This window comes from Limulus polyphemus, unplaced genomic scaffold (assembly GCF_000517525.1).
Source record: "Limulus polyphemus unplaced genomic scaffold, Limulus_polyphemus-2.1.2 Scaffold1153, whole genome shotgun sequence".
NCBI lineage: Eukaryota > Metazoa > Arthropoda > Merostomata > Xiphosura > Limulidae > Limulus > Limulus polyphemus.
In genome coordinates, this window is record NW_013666763.1 from 22,613 (window position 1) to 41,081 (window position 18,469).

Consider the following 18,469-nt stretch of genomic DNA (forward strand, 5'->3'; position numbering starts at 1 on the left):
TTTAACTAACGAACATGGACTGCCGTTTTCTTGTGATTTTGATTACTTTTGTTGGTGAATTTCGCGCGAAGCTACTCGAGGGCTATATGCGCTGGCCGTTCGTAATTCAAAAGTAATACACTAGAGAGAAGGTAGCTAGCTAGTCAACACCACGCACCGCAAACTTTCGAGTTGCTCTTTTTATTAACGAATAGTGGGATTGGGTGTCACACTATAACGCCCTCATAGGTGAAATGGTGAGGATGTTTGGTGATGGAATATGAATTCGCGATCCGCAGATTGCGAGTAGAGCGCCCTAAGCATCACGCCCCGAGACGAGATGCGTAATCAGGGTTATCTGTTATTATTTTCACAATTACTATTTACTGACAATTGGATTTTTTTCGTATATCATGCATTTTTGTACAATGGCACTTTCTTCATCGAGTTTTTGCTTTTCCATAGCATCCCTGGTTAGACCATTTCATGGGATACCACTCCTACTCAGTAACCTTACCTGAACTTCTTGACTTTTGGAAGAGTGGTAGATTATCACACCGTATTACGAACATACGCCACAATTCCATATTTATTTATATTCTATTTCGGAATTGAGCATATTATAAGTTCAAAAAGTGTCGCTATTATTCAACTAAACTAAGTTTTTATTTTTGTCGAATTGATAATGTGCTGTGTAATATTAATAACATTCTTATACAAATGTAATACGTCAAGTAATGATCATATTGCAAACGACAAGACGGACAATTCGGATTCTTGTTTGAACAGCCATCTTATTTTCTTATCTCATCCACTCATTGGAGCACAGCAAGCTCATAGTACATTTATATTTACTTTTTAATAATATATTTTAATTATTCGTACTGTATTTACTTTTTTAAGTCAAGTAAGTTTTACCAAACGCACCTCCTAGTGACGGATTTAAACATGTTTTTTTAAGGATCCGTACTTGAGTGTTAATCCGAGTGCACCTGAACTCTGGAACTACTGACTATATTCTGAACACTTAATAAATGCATGCGATAGTAAGTTTATACAATTAACTTTTTTAAACTTTCAGAAATTCGGTGATTCCGTCTGCAGACTGTCTGCCTACCACCTCAGTTGGATAGTTTCACAAAGCAAAGAAAGTTGTAATAACAACTGGAAACTAATCAGAACCGAGGAAATATCAACAGCATAAACTTGAGCTAAATAACGTGCAGGAACATTGACACAGATTCTTTGACTATAAAGTCATGTGATTGGTAAGATGTGTTATAGAGAAGACACCTCGAGATATTCCCGCAATCTTGTTAGTGTGGCGCAACTTTATAGCCTCAAAATTCAGTTTCTATTTTTACACTTTTCCAATGCCTTACACATGTACCATAGTCTTCTGTTTAGCCGTTATACACGTGTCGTGGGATTTGTATACTGAATGTAAACATGGGGAGTTGTTTTTAACCCTTTAGTAATTGATAGTATAAGCGAGTTGAAGTCCATATAAGTTGACCTAGAATGACCGTATGTTGCCATGTCATTGTACCATTCTGCCCGCTGGCCATGGTACGCTTTTAGTTCGTCGACGTGCGTGTTACCATAGCAACAGTGCTCTTTCCGCAGGGTCAGGCGAGGTCAGGAGTTAGAGCGTGTTAGACTGGTATGATGTAAGTCCACAATTACAACTACGAATAAATTCGGAAAAGTAAGCTAGTTTTCAGGTTAGAGAGTCTAATTACATTAAGTACGTTTATTACCAATCAGACCACCCCTATTTCAACAAAGTAGAGCTACTATTTATTTATTCTTTCTTGTCATCTGCCTCTTTTTCCACTGGTTTCTTCCATGTCACAAAGGGACAAAAACAAGCGAGGTAAGCAAGCCACAAATGCTGTCTCTTGTCCGAGAGTCGAGAAAAAAAGAAAACTTTTTATGCTTTCTGAAGTTTAGAAACAAAGTCTGGTTTAATGCACTCTGTTTTCACTATTTTTTAACCATTAAAAGAAAAATAATCTTATTAATTGTGCATTATATTTGTAGTGGACATGTTGCTAGAAATCTTAGTAAACGAGTACTTTACTGCTGTTAATCTTTCAAAATTAATTATGTTACCTTTTTTTATTATTATTATTAAAATCTGTAACTCAAGGAAGATACAGAATACAAAGTTATTTGCTGGCACATAGTAACTATTTCATGTAATAATTCACAGCAGTCAAATGCATTTTGACAATTATGAAACACTTAGAAAGTGTTATATTAACCTTGTTGGATAAATAACTACCAGACAACTTAATTCTGCGCCTGTAATTTATTAAAAGCCGCACTTCAATATACTAAATAGCCTGAAACAAGGTAGCAGACTGAATATACATTGTATTTTTAAATTTTATTGAGTACCGAATAATAGCATAACACTGCTCAAGTTGATTAGCGGTAAGTTTTCGAACTTACAATGCTAAAATCCGAGATTCGATTCTCTGTTGGGGACAGAGCATATATACACCGTTGTGTAGCTCTGTGTTTAAAAACAACAACAACAACAAAAAACAGCATAGTAGGAGATAGTGCATTTTCGGGTCTTGTAGCTTGGTCCCGCGAGCTTATTTTAAGATCTACTGACGCAAAAAAAAAAATCCTTAGTTGAAATTCAACTTGAGGTTTTATTTCAGAACAATTGCAGTATGTATTTTTAAGAAGAGAATAAAGCATTGTGTAGCGTTACCTAGGGCTGGTGAGTGAAATGCTACAAGTGGAAGATAACTAACCTGTTTCTACGTAAAAACAATTTCACCCACTAACAGCGTGAAATAGAAGAGGCGCTGTAATGTATATATAATTGACCATTTGTCTTAGTAGGCTATCAGTTAAAGCAAAGTTCATTCATTATAAGTATACGATGCGAGTGACAATCTCGTGATACACACGTGTGGAATATAAAGAGATGGTTTAAAGTGGGTTTACTATTCTTCTGTAAAAGTTTGATTTATTTTTTTCTCTACAATCATGATTTATTCATGACTTGCGTGCGTTCCTTAAACTGCAGGAGTGAAACAAACCTTTAATTTCATCAGTTTTAATATTTTTAAATATGTGTTTCTGATTTTGTTGTGAATAAACTCTGCATGAATTGATGAAAATTGTCATATTACCATGGGAACCCATAAACGCAATGATAGGGCTCAGAACGTGGAGAAACGAAGCCGTGCTTAACACTTATGTGTGGGAATATATAGACATATTTATATAGTATTTGTCTTAAGAACAAAACTGGTATATAAACATATAAGAACATTATCTTATCATTAAAGTACAAAACGTGCACAAGGATTACGTGCCATGATTATCGTCATATAAACACGACCGTATGCCTTTATTGGACTTTGCCCTTTGACTTCTAGCATGTTTTTCTGTGAGATATCTTATATAAATGAGAAATTGGTTTCATCTGACTGTGGCCCTTGTTTGTTTTGAAAAACTATTCACGTAGAATAAGTCACTGGTTTCACTTACATATGCTAACACTTGTTCTTTATCTTTGGAGCCCCTCCACCATGGCGCAGCGGCAAGTATGAGTGCACATGACGCTAAAATTCAGGATTCAGTACTCGATGTGGGCAGGGCACAGACAGCCCATTGTGTTACTTTGTGCTTAATAGCAAATATTATTTTAGGAGGTCGTATTAATGAGTTTTTTATTTAATTAAAACTTTGTAACTTGTTATAGTAACTGTCTTTTTTAGGTAAAAAAAAAAATCACCCAAAATTACCGAATCGAAACTTGCGGAATAATTACCCTCCCCCTCGAGGGTATAGCAATTATATGTGTGTGTGTCTGTCTGTCTATCTGTGTTTCCGTGCGCGTATTTCAAAAACGAATAGACCGACTTACACTAAAGTATCATACAAGAAGAAAAGTCAGTATGGGACAGTCCTCCCCGAACTTGGTCAGGATCCAAATCCGGATTCTGGATCACTTTGAAACATCGGGGATACAGGGCATTTTCGCGGTTTGGGATTAATAACTGTGTAAAGTGTGATCGGATTTGTACCGGATTTCATGGGCACATTAAGGTTGAGACTCCTCATCACACTACAAAAAAAAAAAGAATCCGGATCGTTGATCATTCTAGATCTGAGAAGGATTTTCTGAGTTTTTGAAGGTGAAATTTGAAATTATCCAATATAAACGCAATCAATCTCGAAAGAGGGGGGGGGGTGCTCTTTTTTTTTAGCATGAAACAAAACATAAAAATATGTGATATGTATATAAGCGGAGAGAAATGACTTGTTCTTAAACAGCTAAAGCAGAAGAGAACATTTCTTTATGTTCAATAACTATTAGGTGTAAAGCAGTTGCAGAGATTTAAATCAATGAAACTCTTATTCTATAATTTTTGAAGACAAACAGAACAAACAAGTATGTCAGCTACACTACATTTGCTATATCCACTGCCGAGGAGGCCTTTCGTTAAATGCCAGGACTTATTAGGCCGGTTAGAATACGCTGAACGAGTTAGAGATCTAGGCGCTATACATATATGTATATATATATTTAGGTAAAATAAATAATACAACTTTATTTTAACATTGTTGATTATTTGTTTGATTTATTATTTTTTACTATTTTATTTGAATAGACTTTACTATCATTATATATATATATATATATATAAGAATATTTGTAATACATGTACGTATAAACTTAAGGGGCCATATGGAATGATATCATTTTAGGTGTTTCACCAGTCTGGTTTCTAATTACAATAACTAGTTACTAATTTACCATATTATACCGCCTAATGGCGTGTTGTATGAGCTGTGTGTATTGATGACAAAATGACAGAAGTTTGTGCTATGAACTTGTGTACGAATTAACGCAGGAGTAATACTGTAATGAGAATTCGTCGTAATCAATTACAGTAAGCGCCATCGTATCACTGAACCTTGTATCTGATGTGCTGTAACCAGATTAACAAAGTTTTTTTTTATCTTCCAACTGTGGAGTATTTCTTATTAAAAATAGCGTTCGGCATTTTTAATTGAAAATTAACAGAAACTTTCATCGTTATATAACCACAAGCTGAGGTACCCGTCCTTTGTCCGGGTTATGAACTTTACGAAAATGTGTGGGTGGATGCTATGATAAATAACACAAAAATTCTAACTTTCACTCAGTTTATAACATAACATATTATTACAGTATTCATTATTACCTCACCAAAAGTTTAGTATAAGCTTTAAAAACTCAATATGTATATACTTAAAACATGGTATACACTGTGCGATGGTGACTTTGTATTAATAGGTAGTGGCGGTAGGGGTGCTTTCTGTTACCCACTTTCAACACCCAAATGTTCTTCCACAATGTTTCATGTGAATAATTAATATACGGTAATTGGCCGCAGAAGTGTCTAACAGGCCGAAGTTAAAAGGTCACGGGTCAAAGTAGGAAGTTTGTAAAACTCAACAACGGTTCTTCATATCATGGTGGCTGTTGGAGTTGAAACTTCAGCTGAGTTTATGTGTTATTGCAATAGTGGCGGCCGTTTTGTTCATTTTATTCCTACATAGAGAGTGTTATTATACTCTCTGAGCTGTATAAGACGTATGTGTGCTCTCCCCAACATTGTGCGTGTGTTGTTATAAAAATTTTTGTGTGTAAGGACGTGGCGCCATCTATGAATGTAGTTAACGTTAACTTACGTCAAAGATAATAAATGCTCAGTAACAGCAATAATGGGGTGGATATGGTCAGGAATCCCCAATTAACATGCCCCTTATTCCAACTTATCATCCCACAAAGTTTGTTTGAGATTGGCCCAGCAACCTAGGAGTAGTTAGATAACGGACAAACAGACACACACACATATTTTTGTGCTTTATACATATAATTACTTGGTCACATTACATGCTAGTTCTATACGCATTGTGAATTGAAGTTTTATGTCACTCATGGTATTAAATCATTTTCGTTTAGATTCAGTTAAAACTTAAAATGTACAATTTTAGGTCAACGAAATAAATCTGCTAGTTTTTCAGACATTCCGAAGAACGCATATCTTTCAGTGATAAATGAACAGATTATGATATATGTTCACTTTATCTACTCTAGGTGGTTCTGTATTCGTTAAGCTGAGCATCGTTCGTACCCCCCCTCCCCCCTCTCGATAGATCAGCGGTAAGTTCAAGAACTTACAACGCTAAAATCCGGGTTTCGATTCCCCGCGGTATACAAAGTGTAGGTAGCCCATTGTATAGTTTTGCACCAAGCAACAACACTGTTTGCAGATGACAACAAAACATACACTATTCAACACATAACTTGTGTCAGCCAATCAAAACCTAGAAAATTTCGTAGAAAGCTGTTACTATACATGTGATGTGTGTGCTTATGTAACTTGGCTATTGACATTGAGGAAGACCGTATAAAGTCTTTAAACAGAGTTAACTGTATTTCAGTACATACAAATTTGTGCTTGGTATGCAGTTACAGATGCATGATGATCTTACTTCGGGAAAAAATTATCTACTGTTTGGAAATATTGTGTAAATGAAATACTAAAAAGAACGAAACTAATCGCCAGCTGTTTAACCTTCTTATTGTTCAAGTTATATCAGTCTAATATTGTCTCACGTGCGTATTGCTGCAAAAGTTTATATATTCAAAAGTACATAAGGTGACGACCCAGTGGCTCCTCAGCGGTAAATGTGAAGGCTTATAACACTAAATAATAAAAACTGGGTTTCGATAGTCCATTTTGTGGGTTTGTGCTTAGAAACAAACAAACGTAAGGCAATAAGTTGTTTTGTTTTTTCAGTTGAAATCAGATTTATTAGGAACACAAAATAGTGCGGACACAAATCAGAACATACAAACAGTGGTTAAAGTCCATGTATGAAAGGGAAATGTGGTTAATGTTTCGGTCAACGGACTATCATATCAACATCATTGTTAGTGGAGAATTCTATCGGAGGCCTTTAAGAATGAAGTGTTTCGTGATACAGTTAACAGAATATATTATCGAAATTTTTCAGTTCTGGTTAACTGAAGAACTTACTGATAATTGGGAAGGGGGCAAGAGTAAGCTGAGGGTGGTGATAAAACTATGAAACAAAATAACTGACGTAAGCGAACCAGTGCGGATAAGTATATCCTGGAGTTTTAGAATACAATATTGCGATAAATTTAGATAACATAAAAATGTTTGTTATAATATTATGGAGCACGATAATGCTAATCGTCTGCGAAAAAGTAATTATGGAGGTGTCTGTTCTATGGGTAAATGTGGTATAATTATTTGCTGAAAGTTTCCTAGTATTCGCTGTTATTGAAAGAAAAGTACTAAGCTCTTTTGATACAATATTATTCGTTTCCCGAAGAAGTTAAATTTGAGAGGCCAGGCAGTATTGTATTCGAACCCGCGATTCTGCTAACCGGACAGATACTTCAACCAATTAAGCTACTGAGTCTCGAGTTGCGCAGATGTCAACCTTCTCTTCATTGGTTATTAAGAACGAGCTTTGGCAGGATTCCATAGTTCTGCCATTCAACTTACAAAGCTCAGAGTTTGTTTATTGCTTTGTTTTGTTGTTACTGGTAGTGCCGATTTTAAGTCGTTTGACATCAATTTATGTCGTGTAAGGGATTGTGTTTGTTGAGAACTTGATGTGTACAAAGTTTGGCGATTCCAATTATTCCAGAGTTTTCAGGAGGTAGAATGTCATAGTGGTAAATAGACATGTCTTCTGTGGATAGGTAACAGATTTTTGAGGCGCATTCTTATATATATAGGGGAAGATAACAAGACATAAAACAAACAAAAATTAAATAGCCTTGGTTGAAGCTATATCTGTGTTGGTTGTTTAATCACAGCACTACACAATTATTCAGACTTAGTACTCGAGTTTTATATTTGACGATTTAAATGTTTCGATTAGATTTTTAGTAAATCGATTTGTTTGATAGTTTGAATTTCTGAAGTATTGCAGGAGCTTAGGGCACATCATAACTGTGGCATGGTTACTTTACAGGGCATGTTGTGTAGTATAATGATCATACGGACCTTATTATTGGAAGTTAACCTATTGCACGTTAAAAAACTACTCACAAATGGGTTACGGTGAGTCACTTTCTAATAATTACAAATGGGTTCAGATGTGTCACATTCTAATACATACATATGGGTTCAAGTGTGTCACTTCCTACTACTTACAGATGGGTTAAGGTGCGTCACTTCCTGCTACTTACAGACGGGTTGAGGGGCGTCACTCCATACTATTTACAGATGGGTTAAGGCACGTCACTCCCCACTACTTACAGATGGGTTGAGGTGCGTCACTCCCCACTACTCACAGATGGGTTAAGTTGCGTCACTCCCCACTACTTACAGATGGGTTGAGGTGCGTCACTCCCCACTACTTACAGATGGGTTAAGTTGCGTCACTCCAAGTGACGCAACTTAACCCATCTGTACGTAGTATGGAGTGACGCAACTTAACCCATCTGTAAGTAGTGGGGAGTGACGCACCTCAACCCATCTGTAAGTAGTGGCCTTCTACTTGCAAACGGGTTAAAGTTCGTAACTTCCTACAGAATTTTAGCTGTCACTAATGTATGAAAAGGATTTCATCTAAGAAATAAGGCAGTAAACTCTTTTTGTTGTTGTTCATTTGGTTTTTCTTTCAAACTTAATGCAACTTACCAGCCAACTATTAAAAAAATAAACAGAGAAACACTTCGGGGTCACGTTGGAAAGTTCACCTTATAAAGTTCATGCTGTGTCAATATTTTATTGATCTTATGACCGAGTAAATTAAAATACTAATGCCAAATGTAAAGCATGAGGTTAAAATTTGAACAATATAAAGTGTAACAACATTTAGTAACTCAACTTACTTTCGTTTTGTATTTGTATGGACTTTACTGTACAATAATCATCTATGCAAAGGTGATGTAGGTTAGTCCGCCAGTTGCTCAGCGGCAAGTCAGTAGGCGTATAACACTTTAAAAAAGTGTTTAGATACCTGTAGTAGGCACAAAAAAAAGCTATAAGTTAACGTAAAAATTATATAGCAAATGCGAAGAATAAACACTTTGAAACATATCCTGATAGAATCACGTTAATTTATCACCGTTAGAATTTTCAAATGAGTAATGCTTGAAGCAAAAGCCCATGTTAAAATTGAATTAGGGACGAATGTTCGAGACAAGCTTTGATTTATATCATTTTTATATAATTATGTTTGGAAAGATGGTTTCAGATGACGCGTATAATAATTATTGGATTCTTGATCACAAAGATCTACTGTTTGGAAGCAATTTAAGAGTTGTGATTGAGGAAATATTTCATGTGAAACCTTCACTGATTGTTCGTTAACTGAACTGGTTTCAACTACAAAATAAATAAATACACGTACATGCACACACACACACACATAAATCGAAATAGTGACAACGAGGAAAGCATTCCAATAAATAAAACAATAGTACTGAAAAGGTGGCAATATCCTCTCAAGATTTCGATAAAAAAAGGCTCAACACCTCACATTTAAATAACTGGTCTCTGTTTCGTCGAACAGCTCACGAGTTAAATAACCGGTTTCTGTTTCGTCGAACAGCTCACCAGTTAAATAACCGGTCTCTGTTTCGTCGAAAAGCTCACGAGTTAAATAACCGGTCTCTGTTTCGTCCAACAGCTCACGAGTTAAATAACCGGTCTCTGTTTCGTCGAACAGCTCACAAATTAAATAGCTGGTCTCTGTTTCGTCGAACAATTCACGAGTTATATAGCTGATCTTTGATTTGTCCAACAGATTACGAGTTATATAGCTGATCTCTGTTTCGTCCGACAGCTCACGAGTTAAATAGCTGATCTTTGATTTGTCCAACAGATTATGAGTTATATAGCTGATCTCTGTTTCGTCGAACAGATCACGAGTTATATAGCTGAGCTTTGTTTTGTCCAACAGATCACGAGTTATATAGCTGATCTCTGTTTCGTCCAACAGCTCACGAGTTAAATAGCTGATCTTTGTTTCGTCCAACAGCTTACGTGTTAAATAGCTGGATAAGGAGAGAGCGAGAGCTATATCATATTTCCCAGAACTACAACATAGAACTGCACGTGACGTTATATAGAAAACCTAACATAATCGACAATTTTTATTTTATAGTTTTATGGTGTTTCATCAAAACGATATATCAACACAGAGCCGAAGCTTATCGTGAACTTTGTTGTTTGTTTCAGAATTTTGTGTAAAACTTCATATGGACTACTTGAACTTATCCGTCCATATAATTTTGGACTGACTAGGCGAATGAAGCTAGTCAACAGCACCAACTGCTAACTCTTCCTCTACATTTGTCTGACCGAATAGTTTGATAGGCCCAAACTGCGGAGCGTGTTTTTACAGCAACGGGCCACAAACCATGAAACCTCGGATTCACAATCAGGGCATGCGAACGATTAGGCCACGCCAGACCCTTTTTGATACTTTACACATTGTGTGTAGTATATTCATTCGAACGCAGAACGAATATTAGTGTTAAAATAAGGGATAATAAAAGTATGTTATTTAAACAATGGTTCTCAAACTGAGAATCCTTGGAAGAACATGAGAAGATTCATGATAAAAACTGACTTACAGTATACCTACATGCACGTCTGTTTGAACCTGTGATGCACTAAAATTTGTAAATATTTCATGATGATGGCATATTGGATTTTTTTTTTTTTACAGGTATACGCACGCGTGTGTATGGGTGAGGGTGTCGAGTGCCACACACAAAAGGAAGGGGCGCTGTCTAAAAAGTGTGAGAACTACTTATTTAACAAACTTGATGTGTATGACGTTGATAGGGGTTACTGGTTATGGTATAGTTTCATAATGTCAAGTCGGATCTATCGTGAAATCGATTTTTTGTTTTAAAATGTGTTGTGATTTGTTTATGTCACTGGGTGGAAGAAGTATTATGTGAATATTGAAAGTTGTAGTTCCAGTTTTTTCCGAAAGGACATGAAAGCTAATAGTCCGGAAATGTGTATTTCAAACTTCTGAGATTAATACGAACAGTATATTTGCATTTAATAGTGAAATAATGTTCTATTTTAAGATATTGATACGATAGATTCAGCTTATAATTCGTAGAGAAATTGTTTCAATTCATGTATGTGGAATGGTGTACAGCTTTCACTGGAATGGTTTCTTTTTGTGACCTGTAACAGAGAGAGGGTCTGTGAACTTAAGAGGTCACTTTTGACTTTCACACCAACAATACAGTTTATGCTAACTTTTGCGTCAATATTATAGATAAATATGTAATTATTTGAGGAAATAAATAGTTGTTAAAAGAATTGTGTCTGTCTGGAGGGTTAGATTCTGGGTTTGGAGATGTAATGTGGAGTATTGTCTTCAACTGTTTAAAGTACTCGTTTTTTCTGACACGTTTTTGAAATTTATCGAGTTAGTTTCGCTTTTTATGACGTGTTTCTACACATTAAACCAATAAACTTGATGCTGAGAATGACCCATTTTTGTAAAAGTGCAAAAGTTATTTGTTTTTATATATGTAGTTTGACCAATGGCCTAATTGTTCATGTCAGTCTCCTCCAGCTGCCTTGAAATGGGACGTTTGACCCTTCGTCACGAAAAGCCTTACAACTCGTGCTCGTGATCTCGTTACCGAGAATTCGGTTAGCAGTGGAAGGTGGGCCGAGACCAGGATTGGTCTTTGGGATAGGAGGCACCAGATGACAGGCAGAATGTGGCTTATGACGTCACACACACACACGTAACACCTAACATTCAACAAGCAATCATATAAATACATCAGGTATGGCTTGAATAAGCCCTTATATCAGATACGCCAGGGAGTAGTTCATTCATGTTCGTAATTAAGCCTGTGTGTGGTCGGTCAGTAAAATAATGCGTGATTGGTGTATGTACGTAGGTATTAGCTACCCTAGGGTTTTACATATATCTGTCATTGCGTGACTTGGACATGTTTTCGTTTTGATTCTCACAGAACAGACTCAGAGTTTCTGTAGTTCGATTATGTATATAATTTTTTTTATAAGATTGGCTTGTAAGGAAGAGACTTCTTGTCCGATGAATTAGCATCATTTTTTTCTGAATGATTGTTTTTGATTGAATATATTTATATTTATAAATTCGTTACCTGACAAAATACTAAATACTTATCATTTATACAGTTTTTCCAACACGTGCGATATATAGCTTTTTATTGACAGATAATTAGTTTTTGAGAATATAATTTTGTATTCAAAACGTAGCCACGATTCTACTAAATTTATGTGTAACACATTCATTGCATTAACCATCATAATAAGTATTTCGAAGTTAGGCCTAAAACGTGTATGACATGTTAGGTAAAGGACGTTTTTATCGTGTGCTTCAAATCTAATAATGCCAGAGAATCTGTTACTGCCAGAAAATAACTATCTGCAGTTATAACGGTTTCGAATAATAATTAATGATAAAATTCCTATTCAAATGAATTTCAAAATTTATCATGCATTTTAAAAGTAGTATTGGATTAATACTATTTTTGTTAACCATGAATAATTCCCCAAACTTTGGATGTTGAACGCCGAAGAAGTATCATTGTTCTCGTATTATGAGCTGTAGTTTCGAACGTTATAATCCTCTAAATCGTTCATGCATACCACAGAATGTTACTTTATCTTTACTGTTTCGTCGACACATGCGCACCAGATATTTTCGGGGAAATGCATATATAAGAATGACTGATCGATTGTATAATTATATGTAATTTCACGCGACGGGTGATTCACAGAAAAATAGTAACTGATCCAATATCCAAACACAAAGCTTCATCGGAGCAGTTTTATTGTTAACGTATAATAAAACATTGACTTCGAAAAGCACTGCTCGATAGTGTCACCAGATGGTGTCAGATACTGTACATGGTGTTAAGTAAAAATCGAAAACAACAAAAAGAAAATTATAATAAAAATAATTGGTAAGAAATATTATTATAGTATAACCCATTGAATAGCAAGATTAAGGAAATCTTTAAAACGTACGTGTTTTTTCAGAGGATTATAGAAGAAATAATCTGTACTTCTTATATGACGACCAATTTAATTATATTTGTACTAGCAGATGTTCGTTGAAACAATTCAACGGTAATTTTCCTAAAATTAGTGATGAATAAATATAAAATGTGCAGTCATCCCAATCCCTTGGATCAGAGCGTATATGCAATATGATTGTCTAGTGGACCGTTTACAACCGTCTTTGTTATTCTGTGTGTTATTTCAATAAGGAAAATTGTTTTTAAGCAAAGGAGACAGAATGCAATGCATTGTTGGCAAAAATCTTTGGTTTTCGATGCAATGGGTGCATCCAGCATAATAAAGCAATCATGTTTGCTAAGTAGCTGCGGGGATTTTTTTCTGCTGGATGCCACCGTTACTTGTCATTTACTGAGCGCAAAGAAAGATCGCTACCGAAGTGAGCGCTTTTTGACAGTTGTCATTTCTCTAAGAAGTGTCAAAGTGGAGATATTCAATTCAATTTATTTTATTCAACATGGTACAATGAAATCATGAATGTATATAATACCGACATGAAAAAAAATTATATAAACCGAACAACAACAAATATGTACTCAAACACGTTCTTCTCTTTGTGCGTTTTTTCCATTCATGCTCCTATTTTAAAATATTTCTTTCAATCAGTCAACGAGGAAGTCCCATTTTTTTTGAAAATTCCCTCATAAAAAGAAACATTTTTGTTCTTAATAATTTTTTTTAAGACTGACTTTTCAGCACATACGAAGACAGATGGATCGATGATGATATCGATATGAAGTTTTAGAAATTGGAAAAAATGAATAAATTTCTTGTAATGTACTCTTGAAAAGAAGCAAATTGGTTTTTTTTTCTACGATTAACCGTTCAGGATATACATAGACAGGCAGACATTTGGCTATTATATATATATAAATTGTGAAAACGTGAGATAGGTGAACCAAGTTACAAATGTTTCCCTCTCTATGGTTGGTCATATACACGTTCATGGTAGAATCCAAGTGACAGTCAAAAAGTAACTTAAACAGTAAACTATAGAATATTGAAAAGAAAGTTCACAAAGCGAAATTGAAATATATGCTAAAGTTTTGACTTTATAGATTTTATTAAAAATTCCAAATATAAACAAATAACACAAGCGTTGTATAGATGTTAAGTGTATGAGCTATTCAGTAAATAAGAAAAAATATTAAGTTGCACGAACTCTACATGTGTGCAAAACGTTTTTATTTATTTTTTTTCGTCTTTCACTCCAATTTCTCGAAACTAACCATCATTTGAAATCATCATCAAAGTAGATGGAAACCTGTTGGTATACACGCATGCGTGAAGGTTACGTCGTAATAGTCCATTGTTCGTCAACAGTAATTACACAGTATCCAACCGTCTGCAATCTGTGTTAGGAAACGCAAACCGTTGATGTTCCAGATTACCAGATTGAAATAAAGAAGAAGAAAAGAATCAGGAAAGAAACGGCCATATCTGATTCACTAAAGGATTTAAAATATTTGCTGTAGGCGTAAATTTGATTTAGTATGTTACTTTGAGCAATCTTTTTAGAGCTGATTGCCCTAACCTATACCGGGGAAGCCCCTTCTCTCACTGTACACACACCACTTCTGACCTTGGTGTATAAAGTGACCTATTTTGTAGAATGTATGATAAATTAGTGAACGATAAGACGGATGTTGACAGATTTTCAGTCTGAAACCCCGTCATATTCGAAAAATAATGGCTTCATTCAACTTAAAGCACGTGTTTGTAAATCATGTATATATTTTATAAGTAGGCCTAAACTTGATTCGGAAAGGGAAGTTGTGCAATCAAATGGTTATCGAACTTCAGAGCTAGAACGTACTCTTGAAAGCCCAGCTTTTTAAACATAAAGTTTTTTTAATGAGATGAATAGTTAGTTCCCTTAATCTCGGTGTGAGTATTAATTTGTTAATTATTATGGGAATGCCCAAGTTCCTTTATGCAAGGTCACAGAGAGGTTGTTCAAAAAATGTTTTTATATTGTACATTCTTAGTCAACCCTAAGTCTCACCCCACCCTACTTAGATTTGAGCTTAATTAGTTCCCTAGAATATATGTAATCAACATACACCATTCTTTTCCCCTTTGTCGTTTTATATAGATAACCCGTTAATGTCCGGCGAATGAGGTTTGTAGGTCAGAAGATCCGAAGCATGAAAAAATGGTAGCAGAATAAAATTTTTGTTTCTACATATACAGGTTCAGAGTAATTGATCAGCATTGCCAAAAACAATAATTTGTCAGGTATCACAAAGTTTACAGCTACTTACTGCTGCGCAACCACTAAGAAGCGAACTGTGACCTCATTTCACCTATTGACCCCATTTGAACGTGATACTTGGATCATTCAGAAGCGCGCAGCACGTGGCAAGTGTGGGGTTTTAGTGTCCCGTTCGATATTGAAAGAATAGGATCCGTTAGAAATGTTCGTGAAAACTTGGATACGTTACTTTGGAAGAGTGAGATAAATACATTTTACGCACAGTAGGATTTTTGTAAATTGGATGAACCTATGGGTGTGACGTCACTCTGACCACGTAAATTCCATAAGTTCGGCAGAAACGGGTGATTACCAAGGGAAATAGTAAGTAAATATAAACTTGTGTTTTCATTAAACACATGTATAATTGACCCACTGAAACTGAGAAAGTAAAATATTTATTGTTTTTATGTAGTAAAACATCAGCATGAAAACTTTATAGGTTACTCGAGTTAAGATGTAGGCAACTTTAAAATAACCAGACGAGGGTTACACTGCTTAGAGTAAAAGGCGTGCTTTACTGAAACACGTGCTTGTTATTTACAACTTTGAGTTCATCTTATTTCTTTATCAATATTATTTTTTGGGCATTAAAGAAGAAAGACTTTAATAATTAGGGTAGAAAGTACAGTTCCAGTTTATGTTTTTTTTTACTAAGTAGGTAAATTCAGGGCCTCATTAAGAATTCTCAGGACCTGAGCGGAGAGGGCCTTCCACCCACCGTTATTAAGTATTTATCCTCTTTAGAGCGGCATAGCGCCACCTTTAGTCTGCAAATTATGAGCCTGGTGGTTAGGGTGCTTGAGTCGCAATCTGCGGGTTCGAATCCCTTTTAGTCCTGGAGTCGTTATAAAGCTACGGTCGATCTCACTATTCATTCGTTGGTAAAAGAGTGGCCCAAGAGTTGGCGGTGGGTGGTGTTGACTAGCTGCTTTCCCTCTAGTCTATCAGTGCTAAATTGAGGATGACTAGCGCAGATAGCCGTCGTGTAGCTTTGTTCGAAATTCAAACAAAAACTTGCAAAGTACGTTGTAACAAACTATTTTCCCGTCTTATATTATTTATATAATCCTAATAATAACTCCACAAAATAACCAATATTTTTTAACTAAAAATATTGTTTTAGCTTGCGGCAAATTCAAAGCTAACTCATAATATTGTTGCGTCAGCGAGTCACATGACTAGTGTGACGCCACGTTTCTAGAACTATCCCGTACCTTGGCGAATGCTCTAGTATTTACTAGATATAGGGTAGTTTGGTATATAAAAGAGGGTGACAACGTGACGGGAGAATAGTGTAATGTGTGTGTGTGTAGATAGTGAGTAATTGAACTGCAGTCAGAAATATTATTGACGTTCGTTCATATAGCGTTTGTTTTAGCGCGATTGTTGAAAATAAGTGTATCGTAAAGTTGTATTCGGGAAGAATAAACCAGTTTTATTAAGTAAGGACTTGTGTCGCTAAAGTTTCGTCGGAACGAAGTTACGGAAAGTTAATTAACAAACGGAGACGTAACAATATTAAATTATTATTGGTCAAACCATTTTTCAAAGAAGGGGCTCTGATGATCGTAATAAAATTTTTACAAAAACAAAACTGGAAATCGTTTTTAATGAAATATACATTTATTATTATTTCAAATTATTATAATATATATTGTTTGGGCCCTCTACCTACCTGGAATCTTATAGGCCTAAGATTTCGTTCTGAGTCGGCTGCTATTCGTGGTCAAGTTATTATGAAACGTGGCAGTTTTATCTGTTATCCTTAAGAGTTCAAAAATCTCTGTTTTTGTAGGCAAACAACAGCGTGTTTTCATTTTTTTAAAAATGGAACTGAATATGTTCCAAAAATACACAAGTTTGGAGTTTAAATTTTAGATAACATTTTTCATGGGTTTGGTATTGTTATGCGTTTTTGGTGCATAGTAATTTTTGTTGGCTCTCTGTATTAGTGAAATATTTTATCGTAGTGGTATTAAAATATGGATGAATAAACGTACTCATTATATTGAACACTTGAGTGAGTGGGAACTCCCGCCCAATTTCTTTTAAACACCATATCTGAGAGTTGTGTAAAGTTGTTTCCTCGAAAAGTATAATCGCGTATTTGTGTATGTATTGTATATAAAAAAAATCGAATATACTTTTCGTAAATAAAGTATAAATTATGCATACAAGCCATTAGTTGTTTTATTCATTAATTTCGTTTTGTCAGTTTAGTGGCAGAGCAGTCACTCTCCAGGTATAAATAATTCCACTCGTTTCAAACTGGTTCACCAGTGGCACAGCAGTAAGTCTTTAGTCTTGTAACGCTAAAAACCGGGTTTCGATACTCGTGGTTGGGAGAGCACAGTTAGTCCACTGTGTAGCTTTGTGCTTAACTACAAATAAAACACCCCCCCCCCTCTTCAGTGGCACAGCGGCACGTCTGCGGACCTACAACGCTAGAAACCTGGTTTCGATACCCGTGGTGGGCAGAACACACATAGCCTATTGTGTAGCTTTGTGCTTAACTACAAAACAAACAAACTCTCCCTATCGTTCTTTATTATCCGTCCTATGCTTTGATGTGTAACATGGTCAAATCACAGAACACTGTTATTTTACCAAATATAAAACTCGCCAGCTAGTATGTTAGCAGATGTTACAGACTGGAAGTCATCTGCATCAAACTTTAATTATTCTAAGCTAAAACTACCATAATATTTTGATACTTTTTAATCCCGTCTTTAAAATAAAAATATAAGGAGAGTGTTTCTTTACGGTTATTTCAGAAGCTCCCTCTGGTGCTAAAATATATATGTAATAATCACGGGCCTCTTCCAGTGAAACATAACTTGTATAACATTATAAATATTTCAAACTAGTTGTTGTTCTTTGTGATCTATGCTTTCTGTCAAAACTGGAAGCTACACCCGGCTCTCTAAAACTAAAACTTGCATTTTCAAAAATAGGATAAAGAAATCCTTGTTCTGGATTCAGGATATCAAAAAAGGTGTGACTGAATCGTGATGTCCGTATTGCGATTATATATCTTCGTTGGAAAAATATTTCCTGGGGGAAACAACAGCAATATATATATATATATATATATATATATATATATATA

General features: G+C 35.4%; 2 protein-coding genes across 8 annotated transcripts in view; one reads left to right on the forward strand and one right to left on the reverse strand.

Annotated features, from left to right (window-relative positions):
• Positions 1 to 18,469, reverse strand: part of LOC106462378 (peflin-like) — a 39,237-nt gene that overhangs the window by 19,716 nt on the left and 1,052 nt on the right. The gene's annotated exons all lie outside the window — the stretch shown is intronic.
• Positions 1 to 18,469, forward strand: part of LOC106462374 (nuclear receptor subfamily 2 group C member 2-like) — an 81,399-nt gene that overhangs the window by 5,545 nt on the left and 57,385 nt on the right. The window contains exon 1 of one of the 6 annotated variants that reach the window (XM_022389623.1): positions 11,790 to 11,818. The exons of 4 other annotated variants lie outside the window; for them this stretch is intronic. The gene's annotated coding sequence lies outside the window, so the exon portion shown is untranslated. Of the gene's footprint in view, positions 1 to 11,789; positions 11,819 to 15,627; positions 15,682 to 18,469 lie in introns of those variants that run through there. One more of the 6 variants, XM_022389622.1, reaches the window with a different exon arrangement.